The sequence below is a fragment of the Cataglyphis hispanica genome, chromosome 13 (assembly GCF_021464435.1).
Source record: "Cataglyphis hispanica isolate Lineage 1 chromosome 13, ULB_Chis1_1.0, whole genome shotgun sequence".
NCBI classification, from domain to species: Eukaryota; Metazoa; Arthropoda; class Insecta; order Hymenoptera; family Formicidae; genus Cataglyphis; species Cataglyphis hispanica.
This window is the reverse complement of record NC_065966.1, coordinates 34,100-47,364: the sequence shown is the minus strand read 5'-3', so window position 1 is coordinate 47,364 and position 13,265 is coordinate 34,100. Positions and strand designations below refer to the sequence as shown.

Below are 13,265 nucleotides of genomic sequence, written 5' to 3'. Positions count from 1 at the left end.
TTTGATAGTTGCCGGACATATTTTTCATACTCCTGAGGAACATTTATTAATTCAGATATTAAAAATCATAAAAAAAGAAATAATCGTGATACTTTCTCCCAATATTCACTTACGCGCAGTGATACATTCTCAATCAAATATCGATTACCGATATATGTACATTCGCAGTATTTGAACAATTGCGTAATCATAACAACAATCGCCCGTTACTTTTATCCGCCCGGTACTTTTGACGATGATTCATTCGTTATATTCCGTTATTATACCATTGTATTTTATCTGTTGTTAACACATTATTTTACCATCACATTTGCGATATTAGAACACGATTTGATTGCGATATATTTTTGCCCGATACTCTTTCTTGATACTCTTTCCCAAATTTCGCAATTATATATACAGTTGCTAATTCGATGATTGACGAACGCGTAAACGCTACTCGACGATTAACATTCGATGATTAAACATAATGCGCGGATGTATGAAAGGATTCGCACGCTAAAATGTTGGAAGAAAAACGCTTGACGAAGATCTAACCGCGATCTCGACACATCTTCTGATGATCGCAGTTCACACATCGATTCGCGCATCGATTAAAGATCATTCACAATATATCATATATAAGACGCACTTAATCTCTCTTAATGTAAGCACAACAAAATCGTCTGATGCTTCAATCGACATTCCAAAAGTTCAATTACTCGCGACGGTTACCATTCAGCGATTCGCTAATGGAAATGTGACGTAGGCACAGTATCGTCAAAGCTGCTATCTCGCAAAATCTCGAAAACAACTAAAAATCAAGCGCGCGTACGCCATGTTGTATTCATCCATATCGTTTATATCCAAAAATATTTAATTCTATTAAATTCAAAACTTTCACAATAACGATGTAATCAAGATAAATGGCCGACATTTTAAACATAAAAATTTTATTTCACACTCCTACATCTCGTGTACATTTGCGACGGTTAAGTAATATCGTGCGATTAAAAAATGTGGAAGAAAAACGGCTTGCAAGCAACGCCAGCTGTTTATTATTAAATTTCTCATTAGTTGATACAGCAATAAGTATTCACAAATCACAATCCCTATCAAAATCCCTTTCGTCAATCGAAAGATAATTGCTAGTTAATATCGAATATTTTGACTGTGCGTACGCGCAACAAATTTTCTAGAAACAAAATATCTCGGGAGCGGGTTCGATGTTTTTCTTTTCAGTATATTTCTCCGAACAGACGTGTTATCAAATAGTGTCCAAGTCTAAATAATCGCGCGATCGCGATCCCTCTATTCTTCTCTCTTTTTCTCTCTCTTTCCCCTCCCTTTCTCTTTCTGTCCTCTCTTCCTCTTCCCCTCTCTTTCTCAATTTCTGCGTTTATTTCTATCACATATGCTCCTACAAACTAGACACGTATCCTTCAATAAACAAAGCATGTTTATTTCGCGTACTTATGTGTATTAAAAAAAGAAGGCATGTACGCTTATCTTTCGCGTATTCTCGCGCAGAGTTAATTTCAGGAACAAATCACTTTTCACAACGTTTCAGTATGTTCTCTCCTTAGCTAGAAAGCAATAACGAGTCTGGACGACAATGAATGAATACGATAAAATATTAATAGATAGATATCTATCTATTTATAATATACATATACGTGATATGACTAACAATGAAAATCTGCAAAATCTGATGATTCTTGTTAATTGAAAGTAAATGCGATAGGTTTGCAAAGATCTTTTCGAAAACAAAAGTTTGTATGTTAAAATTTCAATTTACGTTTTCTGTTTGCATTTGTATGAGTAATTACATTCATTTTTTTTACTTGTACAACGATTTTCGATATATCCTGCATATGTTAATATCATATTTTATATTATTTTAATTTTAGCGTACTTTATATACATATAATGGGAGATGTACGATTATTATTATTTATTATTATTTTGATATCACAATCCTTAGATAGATAAAAAGAGAGAGAGAGAGAGAGAGAGAAAAGTGATATAAAATAACTATATACCACATATATTTTTATTTTATCGGTCATATAGTAAAATATATAACATGTTCCGATTCCGAACACGCGCCAGAGAGTCTATAGTTGCTTCTTCGCGAAATTCAGTTTTCCAGGAACTAGTTGACAAATTATTTTTTTGCCCGGTGATGTCGGCGGAACTGCTCCGCGAGCAGCGCGTAGCGCTCAAAAAACTTCTTTCCCACAAGGAGGTGCTCCTTCTTTCCGCAGATGACACTGACGAATGTCTACCGTTGCCAGCGAAATTATTTGATGCGCGCTTTTCTTGTCTAGAGAGAAACGGATTCAAGAGCCACCTGCTGTTTCCGTCTCGTCGCAGTACAAGATGATACGAATGAGCAGAATATTCGACATTACTCGCGCGCGCGACGCGTCTCGATCTATTACAATTATATCAAAAGAGATTGGGCGATGGAGAGAGACGCAAGACGAGCGGCGACAATACAGGAAGAAGGAAAACGAGAGGAGATGTGAAAGGGCAAGAGAAGAGAAAAAGATTAATAGCTCGCAATAGCCGCGGTTGCATTGCAGCTAACGATGGCAGAATGAAAAATAAGTGCCGGATAACATAGCGAATGTTTCTAATGTAATAAATAGGCTGGAATTAATGCGCGATTTTTCATCGGTCGTTATCGAGTCATGTATACCTCGCACTTGCAATTTCGCGCATAAGGCATTTCCGTATAATAGCAATTAATAATGCTGTACGCGCGAATAAACGGTTCGCCCGCTTCGCTCTAATGTGTTTATCACTTTGCACAAATGTATTTAATAAATCGATACTGATCGGCATATTGTCCCGATTGACGGAGAATATGAATTATACGCGGAAATCTTTTTTTTTTTCAGATTTGAATGTCAGAAACTTCTAGATTTCTCAATTCTAGATTTCTCAGATAACAAACTTTTAAGAAAAAAAAAAGCAATATTTTATTGCAATACTTCTTCATATGCTTCGTGAATTTGCTTTATCATTTTCAAAAAAAGTGTTCCAAAATTTATGACTTATTATGGCAGAAAAATTTTCGAAAAATTAAGGAATGAAACTATAATTGCTGTTTTTTATTTCAAACAGTAGTTTTTGAGATTAAAAAATGTATACAGTTGGACAATCACAAAATACGATTAGACAGTTTGTGAATTGTATATGCGTCACTAATATTAGTGCATATGCACGAACGGGCGATTATCTCTAAACGTATTCTGTGATGAACCAGAGAGAGAGAGAGAGAGAGAGAGAGAGAGAGAGAGAGAGAGAGAGAGAGAGAGAAGTTTTAAATTGTTATATATTAAATAAAATTAAATGTATATCTGTGAAAAAATTCAAATCTGAAATACTTTTATCACTTAATTTTTCAAGAACTTTTCTACTATAATGTATTGAGTCGCGAATTTCGGCACATTCTGTATGTATATTTAAAAGAAGAGCTTAATTTCGCAAAGCAATTGCACTAAGATTCTATCCGGATTTAAACACTCTTTAGAGTAAAGAAAGAGAATATTTAAATTAAAATATCAGATTAATATCCATAATTTGTAGTCTCTTGTAATAACATTAATAATAAGCATCATTATTAAACTGAGTACGCTCAGCTTGACAAAGACAATCTCATTTGACGAGATAAAGCTGAAGCTTTTCAATTGAATTAAAGATATCAATCTTAATGAAGAAGAGATAGGCAGAACATCGAGGTAGACATCAAGCTTATGCAAGCTCACATCATGTTACACAAGCTCGGCGTAGTAACGGAATGTAGGACCGAAAGCGGTTCCTAGCAAGATTCATCTGATATTGGGTGCGCTCAGCAAGGGTAACCATGTACCGCTCTGTAAAGTATTCGTTTGCTTGAGAAATGCAATTTGCGCAAATGACATTTGTACAGTCTCGCGTATATATGTGCAAGCGAGCGACCGCGATTTCTCTACAGGCGTCAACGGTTAACTGGAAAGTTCAACGCGATGATGCTTGGTTTAATGCCACGGATTTTAGAGAAAGATAGATAGATAGATAGATAGATAGATAGATAGATAGATAAATAGAGAGAGAGAGAGAGAGAGAGAGAGTTCAACTTCTTTTTTGAGTCACATTGCGAATCGCGATTTCATCTAATCTATGCAAAATGAGAGATTAAAATCAAACAGACTAATAACGTTACTTATGTTGATGTGATGGGACGAGATTTAATTAAGAATTACTTAATTACGAAGTGCGCTCATAATTAAAGTGGTCATCTCCTTTTTCTTACCGACCTGTCTTTGCATTAAGTCAAATTAATACCATCTCGTTTCGTTATCACGAGCATCACTTCAGTAATATCGGCAGTTAAGTTCGCAAAAATAACGGGCCCATACCGAGAATAAATGAATACAGGATTTGCGAATAAAAGAAGAGGTTTTAAGGTAAAGAGGAGAGTTTTATCCTCTCCCGTATTAGTTCCGTATCAGTAAAAGGACTACATGAAGCCTCCCCTCCTCTCGCGTGATTGTATTCCGAGTGATACAGTCGTACATTGTACGCGACATGTATAGTTTGTAGGAGACAAGAGTGCTTAACATTGGAGACGAGTGACTTAATGAAATATGAATGAAATGTTTACCTCGGCACGTGAGCTTCTCTCGTAAAGCGCTTTTTTGCTGGACCTCTTTCCGTATCGTTTGATTTTTACGTCGGTGACACTTTGTAAACAATAAATGCTTGTCGCAAGAATAAACAAAATGATAAATTATTTAATTTTTTTCATTTTTCTGTAAACATACATATACTACTTTTATTTAAAATTATGTATATTTTTTGTTTGTATAAAACGTATTTGTTATGAAATAATCTATATCGTGTGTTATTAAATAATATAAGTGTAAAAGAAAACAGATTTGTCAAACTCCCTTTATAGAGAAATTGTTATCCAGAGAAACTATTAAGAGAAGCACAGTGATACAAATATATTAGCTATCTCCTGAAATTCGGATCCATAGAATTCTATGAATCCATAGAATCTTCCCTAAATCATGATTAGATTATGTTTATTTTCTATTACATATAAAACAAAAACTAATGTATTATACTATTAGCCAGTGCATATTATTACATTTTCTTCGCATCGGATTGAGATACATTTCATAAATATATATAAATAATTATACGACATTTATTCCTTCCGAAAGAAGTTATAATAATAATAATAATAGCACAATTTTTTTCATAGATTAAAATTTCAATGTAACAATATCCTGTTTGTTGCAAATACATACATACTTTATGTGTGTGTGTGTGTGTGTGTGTGTGTGCAAACTATAGATTATTTGATCATTTATTAATTAAAATATCTAAACTATTTTGAAGTCTGTTATAATATGTGCGCGAGAGAGTGATTTTGCTGGTGATCTTGCATATTGCGAAAATATTACCTATTCAAAGATGCACATCATACACAAACACAACACACACGTACAGTATTCGGGCAATCGCAAGTGTGTAATCACACGATTACCGGGCAAGCAACTCGTAAAATCTCGTGTGATACAGAATGACGAGGTGCCAGCAGAATGATCGGACACACATGCGGCATATGTATGCAAAGGAGAAGCAGGAGAAAAGATAGATAGAAGCTTGCAACCTCTCTATGTCGGTCACGTGATACACAAAGGGCAACTTGATACACAAGTCTTGATATGCAAAGCGCGTGCGACGAGAATGCATATCCAGCGCCGATTTGAAACCTACGACGACGATGTCAAGAATGGCGCCGTTTTAAGAGCGATATTTTATTTCGCAGGGTAAAAGAAATCTTTCTCTCTCTCTCTCTCTCTCTCTCTCTCTCTCTCTCTCTCTCTCTCTCTTTCTTTCTCCTTCATTCTTTTCTCACACGCACGTGCTGCATTTATTTATGACTATAATAGGAAGCGACTGCGCGCCGTGGAGCATATATAATATATATGATTGCATAATAAGTTACGAAAATGAATGCAAAGTCAAGGCCGTAAACAAAATTCGCAAAGCGTAGAATGATGATTAATGATTTAATATAATACACACGTAAAATTGATATTTTTTCTATTCTCGTGTTTGTAATATCTCTTATGATAGCTCTCTCTAAAATTTTATAAATATAATAATTATAATGTATTTATATATTAACATATACAACATGTAAATGATATATAAAAGCGCGTCTGTGATTTGGACAAATCGTTGACAAATCAAAAGAATTTAATTGTGTGTTGATCGCAAATATTTACCTGTACCTTTCTCATACTTTATGTACATTATAATCTGTAGTTGACATGCTTATATTGTGAAAGGTAGGAAAGATAAGGAATTAGGAAGCTTCATCGAGAGTCAAACGTGAAGTTTACACGCGCACTAAAATTTTTAGCGCGACATCTTATTTATATATACTCCATCGACTACGTCAAGATGTAAAACTTCCTCTTTCGTTGTAACAATTGTTCAGCGTGGTGGAAAAAATTGAGGAATTATATTCCAAAATTATTTCATGCGCACGTAATGTTTCAACTATCTCGTTTTTGAATAGAAATTCTTATTTTAATTTCTCAAAAATACCTTTGTATGTTTGTGTTTTAAATTGATTTTTCTCTTTTTAAAGAAACTAGATCTATTTAAAAATAGATATTTTTAAATGACATATATTATGCAATAAAAAAGTGAGAAAAAGAGAGGAAATATATAACAGAGTGGAATACATATATATCCAAGCACGTTCTAGCAGGTTAATATGGCAGATCGCTACCACGACTATTATGTGAGAGAAGTCAAATCATTACGGACATGTACGTTGATGTGCGCGCTATTACGAAAATGATGCCACTAAATTCAAGCATTGTGATCTATCAGAGAATATTCCACAAGATTGTCTCACAATCAATTTGTCCCGTTCTCTCTCCAACTCTCCTCAGCTAGTTCTCAACAAAGTAATTATGTTTTATCATTGATTATATTTTAATTTTTCAGCCATGAAGAAAACAATCCAAGAAAATCGATCTTAGCGTAGGCAATATTTTTTTAAAGAATTGAGCTTATAAGGGGGGAGGGCAAGAGAAGGGTATCCATTTAATGGATGCAATACTATTTAAAATTGTCTACTATATAAAAATAATTGTGTGAACACAAAATTTTATGCGTGGAAATAGAAACGAAAAACAGTTGGAAAAGCGACTTTTGTCGATATTAGAGACGTTATAGATATAAAAGGCGATAAAATGCAACGCCGGTAAACAAGATTGAGTGCGCTAGCATTCATTTGAAAAGTAGCAAAAACTTCCGCGCATATTTTTCCTGGAGGTATATAGAGAAAAGATAATTCGATTTACAAGATCGTACAATAGTCGGAGCAATTTTCGAAATTACCTTCGAGTAATTATCGTAAGGCAAGGAATACACATAAGAGTCTCTTTCGGGAGGCAGATATAGAGAGGAAAATAAAACAAAACGAGGATAATACAAAATGAAAATCGGAGTTTCGTTTCATATTATGTTTTTTTTTTTTTTGCGTCAGAACAATTTGAGACTAATACTAATTAGATTCTTGATAATGAAAGCGGCGTGACTCGTATTTGAAACGTTCATCCGAAAATGAATCTAAACTCGCGGAAATGTTATTATATTACAAACGTATAACAAAACCAACGCGATTCGACCAGTTTTATTTAGACTGGATCGTCTGGATCAGACTCGATTGCGCTGATCAATTAATCCGAAATGCAGTTAACTGTGCACAACGATCTGGAAACTTGCGTATGGCGTGCTATTACGATCGTTGTTAAAATGTCAGATGCACTGAATCGTGGACGGAATTACGCGAAGGACGTGCGCTATGAACTTTGTTCGATTGCAAATTGGTTTAACCGCGAGTACGTGCGCTGCAAGGCTCACTATTAAGAAATTACAAATTAATGACGGCCTAAACTCTGTCGTATTATTCTCTTTAGCTTCTTTAGAAATTTATTTTTACGTCCAAAGTTCATCTTCTACGCGTGACTACTTTCCAATAATCAAAATTCTAATAATTATTAAACATAAATAAAAATTTAAAATCTAAGATATAGACTCCATCTTATATTAAAGATGGCAAAGAAGAATTAAATAATTCTGATGTATGCTCCAATTAACTTTGCCACAATAATTTAATTTGTGTCAATCTATTTAAAGTTTATTTCTTCAATAATTTAACGTAAATGTTTCTTAGACCAACAAAAAAAAACATTTATTTATACAAATGTTTTTGTAAGCTTTCGAATAGACTTATAGATAAAACTGTTCTAAAATAGTTAAATTTTGTTTCTTGTGAAAAGAGCAAATTTCCATCCAATTTAAACAGCGTAAAAAAATATAAAAGATATAAAAGAGACCCATGGAAATTGTCATCGAAATGTATAAAACTGTTTCGTGAATAAATAGCTATTTCCGACAATAAGGAACATTGAAAACAACAAATTCTAATTAATCGAACGTCAATTATCTTATAACTAAGGTCTGATCGACTACAAAGGGTATATTATTAAACGAGAAAAGATCAGAAATGATCCACAACAATTCCAAATATTTTATATCTTATATTTTTTGCTGTTGCAAAAAACACAAATACTCTTGTCTCTACACTCAAAATTGCATTTTATAATAAAATATCTTAAAATACATTATATGTGTATATAAAATGCTTATACGTATTTGCCAAAAACTAACAGTTATAAAACCAATAAGAAATAAGCTTATTGTTGATAAACTTTTTATCAACAACATTATATATATATATATATATATATATATATATATATATATATCATATGTATAAAGTATAAAGGATTAACAAACAACAACTGCACACGGTAATACATCCAATTTTGTATGATTATTAATCGAGTTTGTCTCTCGAATCTTTACATGTAATAAGAGATTTAAATTATTATCTTATCTTGCGATAAATTTGTGATTAGCAATATACAGGGCATCAATACGAAAAATTAAGGATTTTACTGTACATAGATTGAATACAGCAAAGGCATCAAATATATCGACTTACCCACTAATGCGAGCGGTCAGAATCTTCCTCCATCCGAATGTGCTGTAAATTCTGCCAGCCGTTCGCAGCATCCGATCCTCGTGCTCGAAATAATCTGTATTGTCCGTATCACACGCTCTGCGCCAATTCACCTTTGCAAACGCGCCAAATGACGAGGACCATCCTACATATCCGCACGTAAAAGGTCGAGAAAATGTCTATGAAAATGTCGATGGGCGAGTTAACTTCTCTTTCAGAATCAGTTTGCCTTGATTATGACGTTTAGCAGAAATTTTCGTGCCGCGTAATAATAATATACATTGATTTTTTTTCAAGCACCTAATCTGCTCAATAATACAATGATCGGCTCGATAAAAGAACGACGATCAAAGGAATGTTCATTTCTGATTGCCAACTCTCGTGCACGTTGTATTACAAAAACTCATCCTTTCTTTCTCTTTCTCTCGAAAACTGGAAACAATCAATCATTACACACGATGCGGTTATTAAAGGCGCGACTGACGACGAGATACTAAACTATGATCGGACAATGCCTACGAATTATCGACAGCCGGATAAAGTTTGGTCGACATCGACCAATGATGATAACACTCTAATGATTCCTCGAGTTTCGTGTAATTTCTTACGAAGAAATCTGAGCAAGTTTCGTAGGAAAAAGACATGTGATAGAAAATGAATAGAAAGAAAGAAAGAGACAAACAGACAAAGAGAGATTTACACCAAGAAAAACAGTCTCAATCATAAAACGCTTTGATGAGATCCCGTTATTCTGAAACGACCATCACCGATGATGTCAAGTACAACGGGACAAGTTTCAACTATAAGCGTATAAGCATCAAATTTTTCGATGAATTTCCGTCTTCATGCTGTCGTAATCTTTGTGGTGGAATCCTTGAGAAGAGCGAGATCTGCGATTACGCATGAGGGATCATTGCGCGCTGCCAATTTTCCTCGGCCAATTTGATCTCGACATCCTCATCTTTGCGCGATTATCGTCACCTTTATACACGCGCGCAATTTTCTCGTTGCTCCTCGCCAATTTCCCAATAACTCACGACTAAATCGTCGAGAACACTCAATGGCACCTTCGATGTCTCGAAATCTATCGGTGGTCGAAAAGATCGAGCCTTGAATATCCGGACGATAGTATTGTTGGACAAATCACAATCGTTGAATCTGCGCTACATTAAATTACAATTTTCCGCGTGTGTATTTCGAGATCTCGCCACAATTTGATAACAAATGTCTTATCGACAGATTTGTTGTTGAAGAGAACGCAGGAGTGTTCACAACGAACGGACCGGAACAATGGTTTTTCATCGGCGCGAGAATGTCATAGGATCGAGGTCGTTATCGAGGATTACATCCTTACGTGCCAAATGTCACGCGCAAGTAGCACGTGACGCGCGGCGTTCATCGCGTGTGACGCTGATCGTTTACGGCGAGACAAGAGAGATCACGTAGGGTCCACGCGGTTACCCCTAGGCACGCGGAGCGCCCAATGTGACGCTCTGTCGGCTTTGTATATCGGGGTACTACTGGGATAGCCGTACGCTTGTTTTTGCAGAGCTACGCAGCGAGAGAGTGAGATTGAACTAGAGTGGGAGAGGCAGGACGAGAGAGGGTGGCGGAATGACGAAGGGAGAGAAGAAGTGGCGGTGGTGGTGGTGGTGGTGGTGGTGGTGGTGGCGAGGGTGGCGAGAGTGAGATGGAGGGAACGAGCTGATCGAAGCGAGAGGGTCGAACCTATGATCTGGATGAATAAAGGCAGCAGAAATGGCAAGGGGAGGAAGAGCACGACAGACTTGACAAGAGATAGAGAAAGGAAGACGGGAAGAGGAAGAAGAGAGAAGAAGAGAGGGAGAGAGAGAGAGAGAGAGAGAGAGAGAGAGAGAGAGAGAGAGAGTCAATAAGGGAGGAAGAAGAGAAAGCAACCCCCCCACCGGATGGAGAGACTCGACTGGCCTCGACGTCGAGCGACGTCGCGACGGCGCACAGCAGTTGCCAGGACTATATCCCTCTCCCCAACGTGGCACGACGGCTTTCCTTCCCACCCCGTCGCGGGAGGACTACTACCCTCTTCATGCCACTATCCACCTCTTGCTGCTTTCCGACCCCGTGCCCCGCTCCTTTTCCAGGGCCACGGATCGATCCGACGTCCGTACGTACATCCGTCTGTAAACTTGCCGCTACGGTCGGTATATATTCGCGATCAGTCAAGACATATATATGAAGGTATGTGCAAATGCACGTATGTGCGTGTAGGAACACGTGCAAGTTCTGTTGTTAGGCACGAGTGTCAAATTTGCAACATCAAAGATGAGATCTCTCTTTCCCCCCCTCTCTCTCTCTCTCTCTCTCTCTCTCTCTCTTCTCTTTCTCTCTTTCTCTCTTTCTCTCTTTTTCAAACAAGAGATAAAAGTATGCGCAAATATGTACGATATTTCGCGCAATTTGTTCTATAATGTGAAAGTTAATCGATAAATGCATGTAGAAATATAAAGTTGTTAAATTACAAACTGTCTAAATTACAACCTCGAGATAATATGGAATATCTATCTGCCAATCCTTCTGTACCAGAATTTGTAAAGTAGTTTAATCTCTGTTTCCGTAGATTCTTTCTCAGCTCTTGGGTGTACGTTGCTTCACGGCGATTAACAAGATTACGGGGCAATAGTTGCGCCGCAAAGTTAGCTTGAAAAGTTAACGAACATTATTTCGACGGGGATACGGTATGCTCCTCTCCGACGCCAAGTTCGTCTCTTTCGTACATGTTCAATTCTCGACAACTCGTACATAATATATCGCTAGAGGAGCAATATGTGTTGATGCAAACTTGCACCATGGCCATATCATGGCTCGCTTATCTGCTGACATTCCGTTTTAGCGATGCGCACTAAACTCATTCGTGCACGCACGTTGAATTCCCAGTTTGCGATCTCTCACGATGCTAGTAAAGGCGAATGTTTACCTTACCATTAAGAGAAGCGGTTTTTCATGCTGCCAAGTGATAATGGGTCAGTGCGAATAGTTTTCTCACTCCATTACGCAGAAAACTGATATATTTGACATATGATAAAATATCCGTCTTCAAAAGGTAATGTAATATCGAAAATAAAAATCTCGGAGAAAGATAGACTGTGGAAAATGAAGACAGATTACGCTGGCATGAGTTATTTTACGCCAAAGAGAGAAAGAGGGAGAGGAGAAGAGAAGAAGAAGAAAAAAAGTGTACATTATATTATTATACAATATATAGTAATAAAACTCTTATTAATTTTAATTCCGAGTTCTTCTATTAAATTTGTTTACATACTTGGTGATTAAGACAGCTAATTTTATTTGCACCATTAATCATGCACATGCAAGTTTTTAAAGGTGCTGCTTTGAAAACTTGCGCATCTTATACGCAGGATTGAGAATCCCGTATAACGCGTTACTTGTAACGTCGTTACCGTTACAGTTACTTTTTTTCGGTAACGATCGTTACTTTTTTTGCCTGTAATGGTAACGGTAACGTCGTTACATTTTTACAGTAACGAATTAGTCGTTACTTTTTGCTTTTCTATTATCTTATATTTATTCAATAAACTGCGCGCTTATTCTTGATTGGATAAAATTATTTTGATATAAAAGCGCTGAAAGCACACAGCTTATACTAATGGAGAAGCCATGGCGTACGCAAGGAGGATCGACAAAGAGAGATATATTTTTCTGTGACCATAGAAAATAACGAATCGTTACTTTTTTTTAACAAACAGTAACGGTAACGCGTTACTTTTTAAAATGTGTGTGTGTGTGTGTACACGTGTGTATGTGTGTGTACACGCGACTCGTGTTAAATTCATACAAACGCAACCGCGCATTGTCTCGATACATCTCGAATCAAGCAGATAAGTCTACCTGTGCACCCGCATTTCACCAGCGTGTTAGTATAACGTCGTAAAGTCGGTATGCAGATGCGACGCGTCAGTTGATGCTCGTCTCCAACTCTATCCGACTCGCGTGCCGAATTGTGTTCCGTTGCTGATACCGAGAGCTACATGCACACACACACACACACACACACACACACACACATACACACACACACACACACACACACACACACACATTCACACAGAACGCGCGTGATCTATGTGCGTGGAAGGTTGTTCTCGTGATTCTCGATTTACACGACACACAGTGTATA

General features: G+C 36.6%; 1 protein-coding gene across 4 annotated transcripts in view; it reads right to left on the bottom strand.

Moving 5' to 3' along the window:
• LOC126854137 (neuroligin-1-like) overlaps positions 1-10,738 on the bottom strand; it is a 175,324-nt gene extending 164,586 nt beyond the window's left edge. Inside the window, exons 1-2 of one of the 4 annotated variants that reach the window (XM_050600545.1) lie at positions 10,129-10,737; positions 9,074-9,523 (exon numbers count right to left, since the gene is read on the bottom strand). The gene's annotated coding sequence lies outside the window, so the exon portion shown is untranslated. Of the gene's footprint in view, positions 1-4,633; positions 4,686-9,073 lie in introns of those variants that run through there. The other 3 variants (XM_050600549.1, XM_050600544.1, XM_050600546.1) reach the window with 3 other exon arrangements.
• Between the last annotated feature and the right edge of the window lie 2,527 nt (positions 10,739-13,265).